Here is a 15,605-nt window from a genome sequence, read left to right as displayed (position 1 = left end):
TCACACCTTAGGGAAGGGACCAGGGCTGCAGAGACACAGTGAGGATCGGGCCTGTTGCTGCTCCCCCACTGTCCACCCTGGCATGGCAACATGTTACAAATCAAGGTTGCAGGTGTTTTTGGCACTCTGACCCAAAATGTTGCCAATCCTTGAGCTACATTATTGCCCTTGGATCTTCAGCAAAAGAAAATTAATGTAGGAAATGACTATTTAATCCTAACACTGGATTCCTGCAAGGCAGCTATATATATGCCTCTGGGGAAATTCCTACTGGAACTCAAACTTGGGAATTGGATTACACATAAGAGAGCAAGAATCCTCACAGTTAAGTACCCAGCCCCATTTATGCACACACACATATTTGGAAGAGGAACAAGTTTTGTATGCAGAAGTATTTTTATCATCATCAGAAATTCTAAATTTCTCATCTACAGCCACCCCCAGCCATCAGCTGGGACCAGCTCTTGTTGGGAGATGCACGGGTGCAGCCCGTTGCAACCCTAAGAGTGAAAACCCCTGGCAGACCCCTCTGGCAGACCCCAAACTAACCCCCAGCATGCAGCCAGGAGGTAAGTGAGGCCTGTGGTGGGTGGGCACTAGCTAGAGGGGGCAGCCAAGCAGAGCCAAGGAGGATCATGCCCCACCCCAGCTCCTCCTCAGTCCAGCCCCCAGGGAGCCGTGTGACCAGAGTGTGCAAACAGGCATGTTCTGGGCCTGGCACATGCAAGTTAGCGTGGGAGTTTGCACACGGAAGGGCAGGATCAACCAACCCCAGCAAGGAAACAACGTAGGGTGATAGTCGCAGGAGACTCCCTGCTGTAGGGCATTGAAGGAGTCATTTGTTGGCCAGACCCTTTTGCTCAAGGATGTTATAGAAAGGATCCCTAAATTGGTCCGCTCTACTGACCACTACCCATGCTCCTTGTTCTTGTGGACATCAATGATACAGTGAGAAGTAGACCTGGGAGGATCACGAAAGATTACAAAACCATGAGGACAAAGCTCAAGGACGTAGGTGCACAAGAGGTCTACTCCTCAATCCACTCAGTGAGAGGCCATGGCTGTTGAAGGGAGGAGTGCATCGAGGGGGTCAACCGAAGGCTTCAGAGATGGTGTCACCGAGCGCGCTTTTGATACCTTGCCCTTGATACGCAGTTTAACTACAGCAGTCTACATGCAAGGGGTGGTATTCATCTCACAGGCAGAGGGAAGAAACTCTTTGCTACGAGAGTCCCCGACCTGTTGTGGAAGGCTTTAAACTAGGCATGTCCTGGGGCTGGGGAGAAGATTCCACTGCTGTGCATGAATCCTCTATCCACAATGACACATGGGAGGGCACTCAAACAATGGACATACAGATAAGTACTTAACATCTTGAGACACAGGTGGTGTGACAGAAAACCAGAGGTGACCGGGGGGAACTCAGGTGCCTTTATGGGAATGCCAGAAGCATGGTAAAACAAACAGGAGGAACTGGCACTCCTGGCTGACAAGGATTTTGATCTGATGGGGCTGATGGAGACCTGGTGGGATGACACATGATTAGGCAGTCAATATTGAGGGCTACAGGCTTCACAGGAAGGATCAGATCAGGAAGAAGGGAGGAGGTGTGGCCCTCTATGTGAAAGAGCTGTACCCCTCCCTGCAGGTCAGGTTTGACAGCAGGGAAGGGTCCCTTGAGACCCTCTGGGTCAGGATACAGCAGGGACCAGGACAGGGAGACCTGATGGTGGGAGTCTACTACAGGCCTCCCTTTCAGTAGGAGGAGTGTGATCAGGCATTCTTTGAAGAGCTGACTGAGGCAGCTTTCACTAGAGACATGATTGTCATGGGTGACTTCAGCTACCTTGACATCTGTTGGGAGAACCACTGGCCACCTTCAGGAGGCCAGCCAATTTTTTGGCAGCAATAGATGATCTGTTTCTGACGCAGGTTGTGGAAGGGCCTACTAGGGGTAAGGCCACTGTGGATTTCATACTGACCAAGGGGGAGGACATCATAGGCAACCTGAAAATTGGTGGTGCTCTGGGTGACAGTGATCACGAGCTGATAAGGTTCACCATCCACCGTAAGGCTGGGAAATCAGGCAGCAGAACAGAAGTTCTAGATTTCAGGAAAGCAGATTCTGGCAGGCTCAAGAGGCTAGTAGAAGAGGCCATCTGCAACCAGCTACTGAAGGATTTGGGAGTCCAAGAACAGTGGTGCTTCCTTAAGGAGGCAATTCTCACAGCTCAAAAACAGACCATCCCCATGCAGACAAAAAGTGGTAAAAGAACCATGAGACCCGCTTGGCTCAACAAGGATATTAGGGAGGTATTGAAAAAGAAGGAAGATGCATATAAGCAATGAAAGAATGGATTAGGTACCAGAGAGGAATATACCTGTATTGCCAGGGTCTGCGATATGAGACAAGGAAAGCTAAGGCAGGCATGGCAATCAAGCTGGAAACTGGCATAAAAGATAACAAAAAGTCCTTTTACAGATACAAAGGAAGCAAGAAAAAAATTGGGATCCACTGTGGGACCCCTACTGAATGCTCAGGGGCAGCTCACAGTTGATGCTTGGGAAAAGGCAGAACTCCTAAATACATACTTCATGTCAGTATTCCAGAAATCAAATGGGAGCTGTTTGCCTGACCAGAGGCCCAGGGAATGTGGGGAAGGCAACAGATTACATGAAATCAGTCCCAAACAGGTGAGGGATCTCCTACAACACCTAGATGCTTTCAAGGCAGCCAGGCCAGATAACCTGCACCTGAGAGTCCTGAAAGAAGTAGGTGAGTTTATAGCAGCACCACTGGCCAAGCTGTTTGAAGAATTGTGGAACTCAGGAGTAGTCCCAGATGACTGGAAAAGGGCCAATGTAGTGTCCATTTTTAAGAAAGGGAAGAGGGATGACCTGGCAAACTACAAACTGGTCAGCCTGACTTCAGTCCTGGGTAAAATATTTGAAAAATTTGTTAAGGCCATCAATCACAAACTGGCAATTGAAGGGGTGTTGCAAAGCAAGCAGCACGGCTTCATTGAGGGTAGAACATGCCTAACTAATCTAGTGTCATTCTACGACCAAGTAACTGGCCATCTGGATGATAGACACAAGGTTTGTAGCCCTGTGAGGTCAGGCCAACTCTCAGGATCTCAATATTGCGCTGTTAGACAGGAGGGTGTGACACAATTTCACATATACAAACACACAAATCAGTTAGGTGCATACACACACACACACACACACACACACTACCAGCTCAGGTACATACACATTCAAACCAGCCTAGGCACATGCATACCTATCACCAATTCAAGCACAGACACTATACACCCCAGAAGTTAGACACAGATGACTAATTTGTATATTATGCACACAATGCCATATATATATATATACACACACACTCACCAGTTCACACACATACAACCCACCTACATACAGGTAAGTTCCTAACTTGGATGGTACAGTGTGTATGTGTGTACTTGGGGTACCTGGGGGAAGGTTTAGGTGAGAGAGAGAGAGAGTTAAAGTATAGGGAGTGAAAGTTGCCAGACCAGGATTAGAACTGGTGGACTACAGAGAAGCTGGCTGAGGAACTGAGGCTTGGGGTTATTTAAGGTAGACTGGAGGGTGAAAACTGAGGCAGACAGCTGAGATATTGGGTGGGGGGCAGATAAGTGGTGGCAAGGAGGAGACAGCCAGGAAAGAAACTGAGGCAGATACCTGGTTGCTCAGGGGAAAAGGAAAAGGCAGTGGGGATAAAACAGTGGCAAAGAAACAGGGGGTTTGGAGGCAGAGAGGAGCTCAGGACAGGTATTGGAGGTGGCAGTGAGCCAGAAGCAGGAGAGGGAGAAATGAGACAGAAGTTAGAGGGGCGAGGAGCAGAGATTGGAGCAGGGCCAAACCATAGTAAAGCAAACCCCAACTTAGGGGTCCAAATAACAGCTTTATTACACAGACAACACACTACACAGCCCCATGGGGTGATAACTACCTATCCAGGCTGGAAAGGGGTCCTTGTCCAGCAGGTGTTGTCCAGAGGTGGGAGTCGCCGGCAGGGCTTCTGGGTGGATAGGTAGTGTGGTATGGTGCTGGTCCAGAAGGAGAGGGCGTCTCACTCGTTCTGTCTTCACTGCCCCTTTTTATAGGGGTAGATCTTATGTGACCCTAGTGACAGGAGGCACGCCCAAGCAAGGGTCAGCCCCTGGCGTACTAAGCATGTGTGCTCCATGCAGGTATGTGCAGTTTCAGGTGTCTGTAATGGTGGGGTACAATGGTAGAATTGCTGGTTCTGCAAGGTCTTTTGTCTTTCAAATGCTGGGTTCTTGTCTCTGTTCCTGGGTGAGGTCCGTGGTTCCTGGATGAATCAATGCGAGGTGATGGCCCAGTTCTTACTGGCCATTCAGTAGAGGCCTGCTACCATTGTATTTCAATCATTCCCAATCTCTCTCATTCATCTGGGAACCAATTTACATGGGAGGGGTACGTGACTCATACAGTTGCAACACAGAGGATGCCCAGGCAGAGGACACAAGATGGAGACTTGACATACAAAATGGAAACTTGACATTACTTTGGTTCACTTACAAACACAGGCCTAAACCATACAATATCCATATGAAACAATAAAAATCAATACAAAAATGATAGTAATACAATATACAACAGTAAGAATCAATACAAACCTAATAATAATACAATATAAAACAGTGGATATCCAAGACCAAAAACTTGTTACCAAAATAAAACTGTTAAAGCTTATCCTAAGTCTGAGCTTGCTTATGCTTGTCTATAGGGAATAGAGAGGGAGAGAAAGAAAAGCCAGAATAATTGGGGAAGGGGAGGGAATTCATATCTATCATATATATATGTATTAAAAAAGAAAAACTGGGGGGTTTTGCTACAGGTTGATGTCTTTTACTTACATTTCAGTAAAGCTTTTGACTCCATTTCCCACAAGATTCTCTCAAACTGGAGGGTACTGGTCTGGACCAGTCTACAGTGAGGTGGGTAGACAACTGGCTTGGAGGCCACTCCCAGAGATTTGTAATCAATGGGATGGCCTCATCCTGGAAGCCAGTCTACAGTGGTGTCCCCCAGGGATCAGTGCTTGGACCCATGCTCTTTAATATATTTATTAATGACTTGGATGCGGGGGTGAAAAGCTCAATGATTAAGTCCGCAGATGATACCAAGCTGGGGGGAAATGTGGGCACACCTGAGGATGGAGCACAGATTCAGGATGACCTTGACAGACTGGATTTATGGGCAGAACGAAATCAGATGAGTTTTAGCAAGAAGTGCAAAGTCCTTCACCTGGGTAGGAAGAACCCTTACCATAACTACATGATGGGTGGTGGTACACTGGCTGGAACAGCATCTGAACAAGACCTGGGGGTCACGATCGACCGGAAGATGAATATGAGCCATCAACGTGATGAGGTTGCCACAAGGGCAAATAGAACTCTGGCATGCATCAGCCGATGTGTGGCCAATAGATCCAGGGAGGTGCTTCTCCCTCTCTATTCGGCATTGGTGAAGTCTCAGCTGTAGTACTATGTCCAGTTTTGGGGACCGCACTTCAAGAAGGATGTGGATAAGCTCAAGAGGGTACAAAAAGGGGCCACACATATAGTCAAGGGCATGGAAGGTAGGCCCTATAAGGAGAGATTCCAGGAACTGGACCTGTTCAGTCTGTGTAAGAGAAGGCTGAAAGGCAACTTGATGGCTGCCTACAAGTACATCAGGGGTGAGCACCAAGAAATAGGGGAGCAACTCTTCAGGAAGGCACCTCAGGGAAGGACGAGGACCAACAGGCATAAACTAATAGAGGATAAATTCAGGCTAGACATAAGAAAACACCTTTTCTCTGTAAGCGTCACCAGAATCTGGAACACACTCCCAGCTGTAGTGGTGCAGTCACCCTCCTTGGAGGTGTTCATGGTGAGGCTGGACAGGCACCTTGTTGAGCTTGTCTAAACCCAATAACTTCCTGCTCATGTCAGGGGACTGGACTTGATGATCTTGCAGGTCTTTTCCGGTCCCATGGTTCTATGATTCTATCCTACTGTTACTTTAACTAGGTTTTCCTGTGCTTGGAAACTTAGAGATTTTGGCAAGCTTTATAAATCAATGTGCTGCTCTTGACCTCAGGGCATTATCTACATTCTTACCACACAGTCATCAGCCTGAGCATAATGTTAGTTTATGGACATTTGTTTCTGCTAGCAATTCATGCACATTTTTAGTCTAGCCAATACCACTTTCTGATCAGGTGAGCACCTGTTAACTTCCTTGGTCTGAGATTGTTAAGAATTCACATTCCAATTGCAACCTTTGAGACCTCTGAGAATAACATGCCCCATAGCATTTTGAAGCACTAAGTGCATTTAGATGTTTGGAAACCCAAATATTTATGAGCTATCCATACAGTTTGTACATTGCCAAATGATTACAGGTAAAATGGAAATCTCCAAAAGAACATGCAACATGCTGGATTATCCCTCTTTCTCCTTTTCAGCTACATTTTTTAACTAACTATGAAGGCTGGTGGCATCTGTAAGTTGATAAGTGAAAGTAATGCACAGTACAACCCTTAGAGCTATTTTACAAAAGCAAGTAAAGATTATAACATATTTGACCAAAATATGGCATGCATTTTCTGTTCTGAGCAGCCTAACTGCACCTAACAAGCTATTTAGATTTATTAGGTCCCAGGTGTCCCTGAAACTGCAGGAATATATATGAAAGTTATTTCACTGGTTTATGCATGCCAGTGCACTAACATGCATTTTATAAGCTTTGGCTATTGGTCTTTTCAAAAGATGAGTCTACAGGCTTACACACTTGATTATAAGGATCCAGCCTCCTGACTATCGGCATTTTTGCATCTTCGCATCGATAACCACTTTTAAAAGTACAAATACAGCAATTTGCAAAAGTATCAGAACAGGTAATGTTAGGCTTCTTTCCACCCATATCTCTGGAAGTATATATTAGTTAAATTCATGTTAATATGTTTTTTCCTTTTTGTCCATTTTGATTCCTAAAGCTTTTAGCATACACACCTGCAATTTCCATACTGCCAGCCAAATAACTCTTTAGGACAGTGGTTCTCAACCTTTTTAGAATAAAGGCACACCTCATTACACTCAAGGCACCGCTTGGAAAATGCCAGTTCTTAGCCTTCCCTTGTTTTTTGACTTCAAAAAAATAATAGAGCACTTATGTTGCAAAGAACTCAGGAAGACCACAACAGGTCTGAATGTTTTTAACCTTATGGATTCCTATTTGAAATCTCTGGGTTCATGTTGTGAATCATGCACACCTAACAGTGCTAATATTGAGTAACACCCTGCAGCACCCTGAAAAGGATCTCATGGAACCCTGGTTGAGAATCACTATCTTGGGACAACCTGTCTACGTCCACAGTGTTCACCAGTGAAATGTATCATCTATGGCAGACGTCAACAACCTATGTCCTATGGGCTGTATCTGGCCTATAGAACCTTTAGATCCAGTCCACAGATGTGGGGGTTTGGCAGCATGGGGAGAAGTGCCAGCTGCAGTTGTTTTTCGGTGTTCAGCCTGGGCAATAAACAACAGTGGTAACAAGGTCTCTTTCTACCTATTAGGTACAGCAGTTAATAGAGCTCTGCAGCTGAATTGTTTTGCTGTAGTTAAACTTGAATATAAAGCTCCAAAATTTTAGTTCTGTTAGCAACCATACTATCTATGTGTAGCCCTCACTACATTACATAGTTACTGGCAGTTTAGACATTTCATATAGATAGTTATATTAAATCACATATTAAAATCAGTCAGTCAGTTTCCCCTAACCTCCATGGTCACAGGGCACTATCATAGCAGCTTGTTATGATAGTGCCGTCTGCAACATTTTCATCCCTTGATGAAGTAAAGTGATCTGTCATGGTGTTTTCAGTCCATGTGGTAATGTTACCCATTCACATTTTCCTTGGGAGACCACTTTTTCTTATTCTTTAGACTTTTCTTTGAAATACTGTGTTAGCCAAACCAGAATATCTCAGTGTGACCAAACCAAATTAAATTTTGCTTCTTAACAACATCAAGCCTTTGATATTTTCCAACAGCAGCTGCATTTCATCTCTCACTGGTTATTTTGTCCTATGAACTATATACAGTATCCTTAAAAACACCTCATTTCAGATCCCTATACCCACGTCTTTCCACATCTACATTCAAGGTTCAGCACTAATATGCATACAATGTTGTTGCCATTACCATTAATCTATGAAGATGGATTTTTGTACTGTTATTATATTACTTTGCTTAAAGAACATGGACAGTTTTCCCAGTGCTGCAGTTGCTACTTTAGTTCATGTCTCTACTTTCTTACTGGATCTACAATCACATTCTTTCTAATGTCTGTCTGTCTGTAATGCTTTATTCACACTCTGATTGGCTGACCGAAACAGCCAATCAGAGTGGTCCATGCATGGGGCAGCGCTGCCATGATTCCAAAGCCACACCAAGGACCGGACAGAGAGAGGGGGAGCTGAGGTCAGCGCTGGCCTCGGCTCCCCCACCCCGCTCTCTGCAAGAGGAAGAACAGCAGCAGCATGGGGCATTAGGCACTCCATTCCAGCCCCCCCTCCCTCCGCCCCGCTGTCATTCTTGATGGGCAATTGGCTAGTATTACAATAACTGCTTAGAAAAAGTAAATAAGAACTCTGTGGAGGCTTAAAGAGAAAGCATTGTGGTGGGTAAAATGCCTGATGTTTGGAAATTTATTTTGGATTAAGTATATATGAACCTATTGTAACTTCTGAGGTTGGAAATCTCAGGAGAGTTCCACAATCTCAAAAGATTTATGATGTTCAGACATACTGCAAGAATATACTTCTGTCTCAGCTTCTGACATATTTCAACTTTGTCTTGTGTAAGCCATCAGAACATAAAAGTGTTTAAAATTTAAATAAAAAATGTGATATTTGAGTGTTAAGGGCCTGCTAACAAGATATTGATTCTATTTCTTGCTCTGCTTGGTCACAACAAGTCAGCAAGGTCAGTAGTAACTAAAGCTTTTAAAAGTAATTAAATGCTCAAACATGTAGTGAGGCATTTAGAATGGTTTTCAAGAGAACTGTAGGTGCTTATGGGGAGTTAGGAATATAGCCACTTCTGAAAATCCCACTATTCATTTTAGTATTTTAAAAAATGGCTTTTAATCATTAACAGCATATAATACATCAGGGGTCAGCAACATATTTGGGCAGAGTGCCAAAAACATCTGCAACCTCTGCTTGTAAGATGTTGGTGTGCTGGGGTGGATGGCGGGAGAGCCATGAGGGGTCTGATGCTTATTATGGCAGTGCAGTCCTGGCTCCTTCAAGGTGTGTGTGACAAGCAAAATGCCTTCATGTGCCACCCTCTGGCACATGAGCCAGGGTTGCCTGCCTTTGTAATACATGTTTAGGAATTACTGTAATTATAAAGTGAACTGCGGACTTCAATCCACTTCATGAAAGACAAAAGTCCACATCACAAAACCACAGCTGGCACTAGGTAACAGTGAAGGTCCTTTAGTGGAACATGATGAGGTTAGCTTGTACCATTGCTTCCTGTGCTATATGCTTACCATGAGGACTGCAGCCTCTGAGGGCTATATTTAACTAGGGCTATATTTAACTAGGACTAGGATTCAACCAAGCCTCAAATTGAAATATCTTATTAAGGGTGTAATTAAACCATAGCTGTCCAATTATGTCAGTGCTGTATAAAATAGAATATATTTTGCAAGCATCATGGACAACATACAGTAATATAGTGCCAGAAGTGACAGATCATCCCCATAAGTGGTGATGTAGCAGTGTTCTTTGGGAGTAGAGAGCTCCTAATGTGCAACCTGTCATCTTTCACTTATCACAGCACTTGGACTGGAAAGGAAAGACTCAGCAGAGACATAAAAAAGGGAGATATGCGTTGGGACATGCCAGGCTGGCTGGATCATTGCCCTACTGATGACTTTTGTGTGTCCTCCACCTTCTGCTAGGCCTCTGACCCTGTCCATCATACTCTGCACCTTTGCTGAAGCAGACGGAGGAGAAAGGACATGTGAGGAAGAAAATCATCAAGGTCTGCTGCATGTAAAGATGACAAATCATGTCCCTGTCATGAACCCCATTATGATTTGTGGGTTTGTGCGGTATTGTGCAGGTTTTCTTGTCAGTTTATTTCATTGATACAGTGTGTGTGATCTCATTGAAAAGCCCATGTTATGTTGTTTCCATTTATGTCACCTTCATCACTGTATAAATTATGTGATGCTGTCTGAATATATATTTATGGTTTTGGACATGGTTTAGTTCAGAGGTTGGCAATGTTTTTGGGCAGAATGCCAAAAACACCCAGAACCTCAATGTGTAAGATGTTGGCATGCCAGGGGTGGATGGTGGAGGGGCTGCAAGGGGCCCAGTCCTTGTTGTGGCAGCAGAGCCCCGGCCCCTTCCCCACTATCTGCCCTAAGGTGCATGTGCCAAGCAAAATGCCTTTACGTGCCACACTGGCACTTGTGCCAAAGGTTGCCTACCACTGGTTTAGTCAGAGGAACTGAGGATGCACACTTAAGGAAAAAGAGAGTAAGTGAAACTGCTAAGTGTCTTTTGTCATTGTGTCACTAGGGCAGAGACAACTGCTATACCCAGTCACAAATAAAAGGAGACATTGGGTTGGGCTTCCAATGGGAAAAACTGCTACAGAAAAGCAAAGGCATCTGAGAGAAATGGCCAGAGAGCCAGAGGAATGCCAGAGACAGAAATTTCTGGAGGACTCTGTGACTCATGAGACCTGTGACTGCTAATAAGGGGTGGGGTGTACTGACTTGGAGTTATTGAGGAAGCTATCTGTGGGTCTCTGGATTTTCTCAGGCTTTGAAGGAGTCCAGGTCCCCAGCAGTCAGGGCTGGCAGAAATCAGCAGGAAGGCCGATCTCTAAAAACACTAGCAGGGTCCTCAAGGGGCCAGGTGGCAGACAGATGAGAGGGTAAGAAACTTTACTTGTCTTTTTGTTCTGTCTTCAAGCTTATGGCCAGTTTTCTTGTATAATTTTTTCTCCTACATAATAAATCCGTTTGTTGTTTGTCTCCTTACTGATTGCCTGTGGTAAAGAGTGATCTCTATGGGCATTTATACATGTGCTCTGGGATGCGGGGGGCAGACTTTAATTAAAGTGCCTGGAACATCTTGTGTACCAGTGTCCCCGTGCTGAAAAATGGCAGTGGGGTGCTTTAACTAAAGCTTGTCGAACAAGCTTTAGGGTTACTATATTTCCAGGTCCAAAAAAAAGGACACCTGTCATGTGTATATGTGTGAGGGGGGTAATATCACGGTGTGGGGGCAGTGACATTCCACTGCCCTGCCCTGCCCCTGCTGTTGCCCCTCACTGCCAAGCCACAGTCCCCCAGCCCTGCTGCTGCCCCTCATTCCCGACCCCCTGACCCCAGCCCTACCAGTGCCCCTCACTCCCAAACCACGGTACCCTGCTCCCCTGGCCATGATGGTGCCCTTCACTCCTGACACACAACTCCCCTCAACCCACCATCCCTGCTGGTGCCACTCACTCCTGACCTGCAGCCCCCTGGTGTGCCAGTGCCCCACACTCTCAAGCCACAGTCCCTCCGCCGCCCCCCCCGGTGCCCCTCACTCTCAAGCCACAGTCTGTCCATCCCCCCCCGGTGCCCCTCACTCTCAAGCCACAGCCCCCAAACACCTGCCAGTGTCCCTCACTCCTGACCCACAGCCCCCTGCCCCTCCAGCCCTGCCGGAGGGGCCCCAGCTGTCCCTGTCCTGACTGCACTGGAGTGCAGTGGCTCAGATTCATGCAGGCCATGGCAGAGTGTGTCTGGCCCCAGTGTGAGTTAGAGAGAAGAGGAGCGGAGGCTTATGGCATCCCTCACCCTGGGATAGGGCTGCTGCGCCATGCCAGGCAGCCTGGCCTTGGCCCCCCTCACACCTCCTTCCCTGCCTCCCCCTGGGCAGCATCTCCTGGCCGCTCAGCCCCTGTGAGCACAGGCACCAGCCCCTGTGCTACTGCCCAGCCACAGAGTTCCCCCCACCCCTTTCCCCTGATGCGGAGCAGGCAACCCTCCACCCCGTTGCAGCCACAGTCCCTGCCCCCCCTGCCCTGACCAAAAGTCCAGGATTTTGCTTTGCTTTGCCAGTAGGAGCAGGGGGAGGGCAATCAGAGGCAGCAGGGACACCACATGGGCCAGCACACACCTCCGCAGCAGCAGGCAGGTACATCTCTGCTCCCTGCTGCCTCTGATCGCCCTCCCTCTACTCCCACCAGCAGTGCAAAGCGAAATCCCAGACATTTAGTCAGGTTTAAAAACACCCACCTGTATGGAGATTGGAGGGCTCAAAAAGAGGACATGTCAGGAATACCTGGACGTATGGTAACCATACTCTAGTTAAGGCGCCCCCACTGCCATTTTTCAGCTTGGGGATGCTGATACACAAGACACTGGGGGCTGCTGAAGCATGGTAATTGCCACGCTCCATGTGTAATTACAGCACATCGGAGCATCCTCACTGCATCCTCACTGTGTATAGGTGCCCTAAGTGAGTGATATTCCAGGTTAGTCATTCCACAGAAAGAGGGGCTTAAAATTTCTTTCACAACCCAAATGGAGGCCACCTGGAGCTAGAAGTTCCCCTGGTGCCACTGTGAGGCCTGGTATAAGGACAGTGAAGCTGAGTCCCAGTGGAAGCAAGAACAATTATGCAGTTAAGATGGTGTTAGAGGACTGAGGAAGAGAGAAAATCTTGGTGACGGGAAACAAGGGGAAGTGCTCTTCCCCAAAATTATAAGTCAGTGGTAAGCGGTGTGATACAAAGTAAGTCCTCCTGATGCATGGAGTGTCCAGGAAATATGACCTGTCAGGAGACAATCTGGTGAAACCGGCAGGCACTTCCAGGTAGTAGAACAGGAGCTGGCCAGCCACTGTTACCTCTTACTGCACATGGCTCTATATAAATTTCTGTATGTAATAAAGAGGTGTTTCACCTTACCAATTCAGCCCAGCTCGAATGGGCTCAGAAAATCTTCATTTCAACTGGTGGAGCCCATCCACCAATCAGGTAAGGGCTTGGCAGGGCCAGCCCCACCACTTACATTGGGGGAGGGAGCCTCCCAGACCTGATTGAAGCCTGCATCCTGCAGGTTTCACAAGCCTTCGGAGGCGGAGCCTCCGGAGTGAATAAAAGGAGCTGTGTGCCCAGCACACAGCAGATGTGTCGAGGGACAGAGAAGCAGTAGAGAGGCTAAGAAGAGCTGCCCAGTGGGTGACAACTGTAGCCCAGAAGAGCCCCCAACAACTCCCTCGGTGGGACCTGGAACAGTGAGCAGCTTCAGCTACAGCCCCAGCTGGTGCACGCTGCCATGCACAGGTCAGATCCTGGGAGCTGCAGGAGGCATTTCAGGTCCCTGGATACTCTGTGGACATAACCGTGCACGGAGCCACCATACCCCAGGAGTCGCACGCGACAGCTCGGGTCTGCTCCCCTCAGCAGGTGGCTGAGAACCCCAGTGCATGTGGCAGTGCACAGTCACCTGACCCTGGGAGGCTCATGTGGCAGCTTGGGTCTGCTACCCTCAGCATGCGACCGAGGACTCGGTGCATGCAGTGGTGCAGAGCATCCCAAACTCTGGGAGCAGCACTAGACCACTTGGGTTTGCAACCCCCTCCCTGGCATGAGGCCAGGCACCCAGGAGGCACCTGTGCAGCATGGCTGAAGTCCCCCAGGGCCTGGGTTTCAGAACCCGCACAAGGAGACCCAAGCCCCGACAAAGGGCAGAAGGTGAGGATTGGGTTTCAGGACCCGCATGAGGTGGCCCAAGCCCCAACGGAGGACAGAAAGCAAGGCCCTGGGTGGCCCCAACAAGGCACCCATGGCTCCAGGAACCCCTCCCAGTCTGCTCCCTGGATCTGTAACTACCCAGGGTATGGGTGCCCACAGGGGAGGAAGCCCTAAGAGGGGGGCCTCGAGAGATCAGTGATGGGGGGAAGCCATCAGGGGCTAAGAAGGTACTGGAACCCTCTCATTATTCCCCCTAGGAGAGAAGCCAGGGTTAGGCACCCTAGGGAATGCCCAGTGGATCCGGCCCTGTGGCTACCTGGAAGGGGGTGGGACTTGCACCTCATATTTTGTAACATTATTTATGTATTGTATCCTTTACTGTGACCTAGGTTATGTCATCTATTTAAGATTTGCCTATATTTATTTGTTGTTGTTGTTCTTGTCTAAACTTACCTGTTAGTAAGTACACAGGTAATTAATACCTGTGTTTATCCACCTTTGTTACACTTACCTGTTGCTGAGAACTTCTTACTTCTGTAGGGACCCAAGCCCTTTTGGGGTGATGGTCCCTTGGGTCTTTGATTATAGAGCATAATGGTATTTGAGTGATCTGGATAGTGTATATATTTACCAATACTTTCTTATAAATCTGTGAATATTGTTACCTGTATATTAATAAACCTGTAAAGAGTTAAGCTATCTTGGCCTGACTCCATACAGGATTAGAGTGGGGGCTGGCCTGCACAGCAGACCGCTCTCTCAGCACTCCTGCCTGACCACCTATCCACTCCAATTGAAGGGGGAGAAGTACATTCTGGGGTGCAGCCAGGTTACAGAAGTATTAGCACAGTTTCTTTTCTGCCATGTACTCCAACATTATTTCCAACAGGGGTAGGGCAGACTTCCAGTTTAGCTTCAAACCCACGTGAATATCAGTTTGAATTTTGGCATTAAACATAACACTTTAACCTGTATTTGGGCTTGTGCTGCTGATTCACCAGTGTACAAAATGTAAGAAAGACTCACTACACCATATGATCCCAGAGAGCAAGAGACAGAAAAGTTCAAATTCCAAGTGGCTAGACAGAAATGTGATACAATGTCCCTGCCCAGGGATAAGTTATGATAGCAAAGTGGCTCAGCAAAGTATCATACAGGATTGATACCATGGGGCCAAATTCTCAGCTGGCATGACTCTACTGAAGCCAGTGGAATGTGTTATCAGGGAATAAGACCTACAAATTGCATGTCTACATGAATATTGATAATAGCCAAACAGTACTTGCTGCCTCCCCTGTCAGAAGCAACGAAGTGCTGACTCAGCAAAGGTGGATCTGTGCTGCCAGTGAGGCAGGAAAGAAAAATGTCTCTTATTTCTGTTACTCTGGGGCCCAAACCTGCTTCTACTGAAGTTAATGGGGAAAGTCCCATTTACTTCAATGGAAGAAGGATCACATCCCTCCTTGACAGCACACCCTTGTAATTAGGTATTCATACAAGTTTTTGATAACGGTTCCTGGTAGCCCTTACAGACAAATTAATATAAGTCTTTAAAATGTCTAATTATAATATGTTTGCACTGAAAAAGATGCTGTAGTCTTGTGGGGAAATAATATATATCTCCCTTTGATGACCACATTAATCTTAATGCACTCATAGATGTTAGCACATGAATCTACTGAATAAGACTCACTCTTGTTGTTCAATGGAGTTTATACCGTAGGAAAGAAAAGTACTCTTTCCTTAAAAAAAAGAAAAGAGAAACAAGGGCAATGGGAA

The 15,605-nt window shown here is 46.8% G+C and overlaps 1 long non-coding RNA gene across 1 annotated transcript in view; it reads left to right on the top strand.

Moving 5' to 3' along the window:
* The window catches only part of LOC132250194 (uncharacterized), a 33,049-nt gene extending 21,933 nt beyond the window's left edge, over nucleotides 1-11,116 (top strand). The window contains exon 2 of the long non-coding RNA XR_009461828.1: nucleotides 9,898-11,116. This is a non-coding gene — a long non-coding RNA (uncharacterized LOC132250194). The remainder of the gene's footprint in view (nucleotides 1-9,897) is intronic.
* Nucleotides 11,117-15,605: the final 4,489 nt, after the last annotated feature.

The sequence above is a fragment of the Alligator mississippiensis genome, chromosome 4 (genome assembly GCF_030867095.1).
Source record: "Alligator mississippiensis isolate rAllMis1 chromosome 4, rAllMis1, whole genome shotgun sequence".
NCBI lineage: Eukaryota > Metazoa > Chordata > Crocodylia > Alligatoridae > Alligator > Alligator mississippiensis.
Note: the sequence above shows the minus strand (reverse complement) of the source record. Positions and strands in the feature narration are given on the sequence as shown.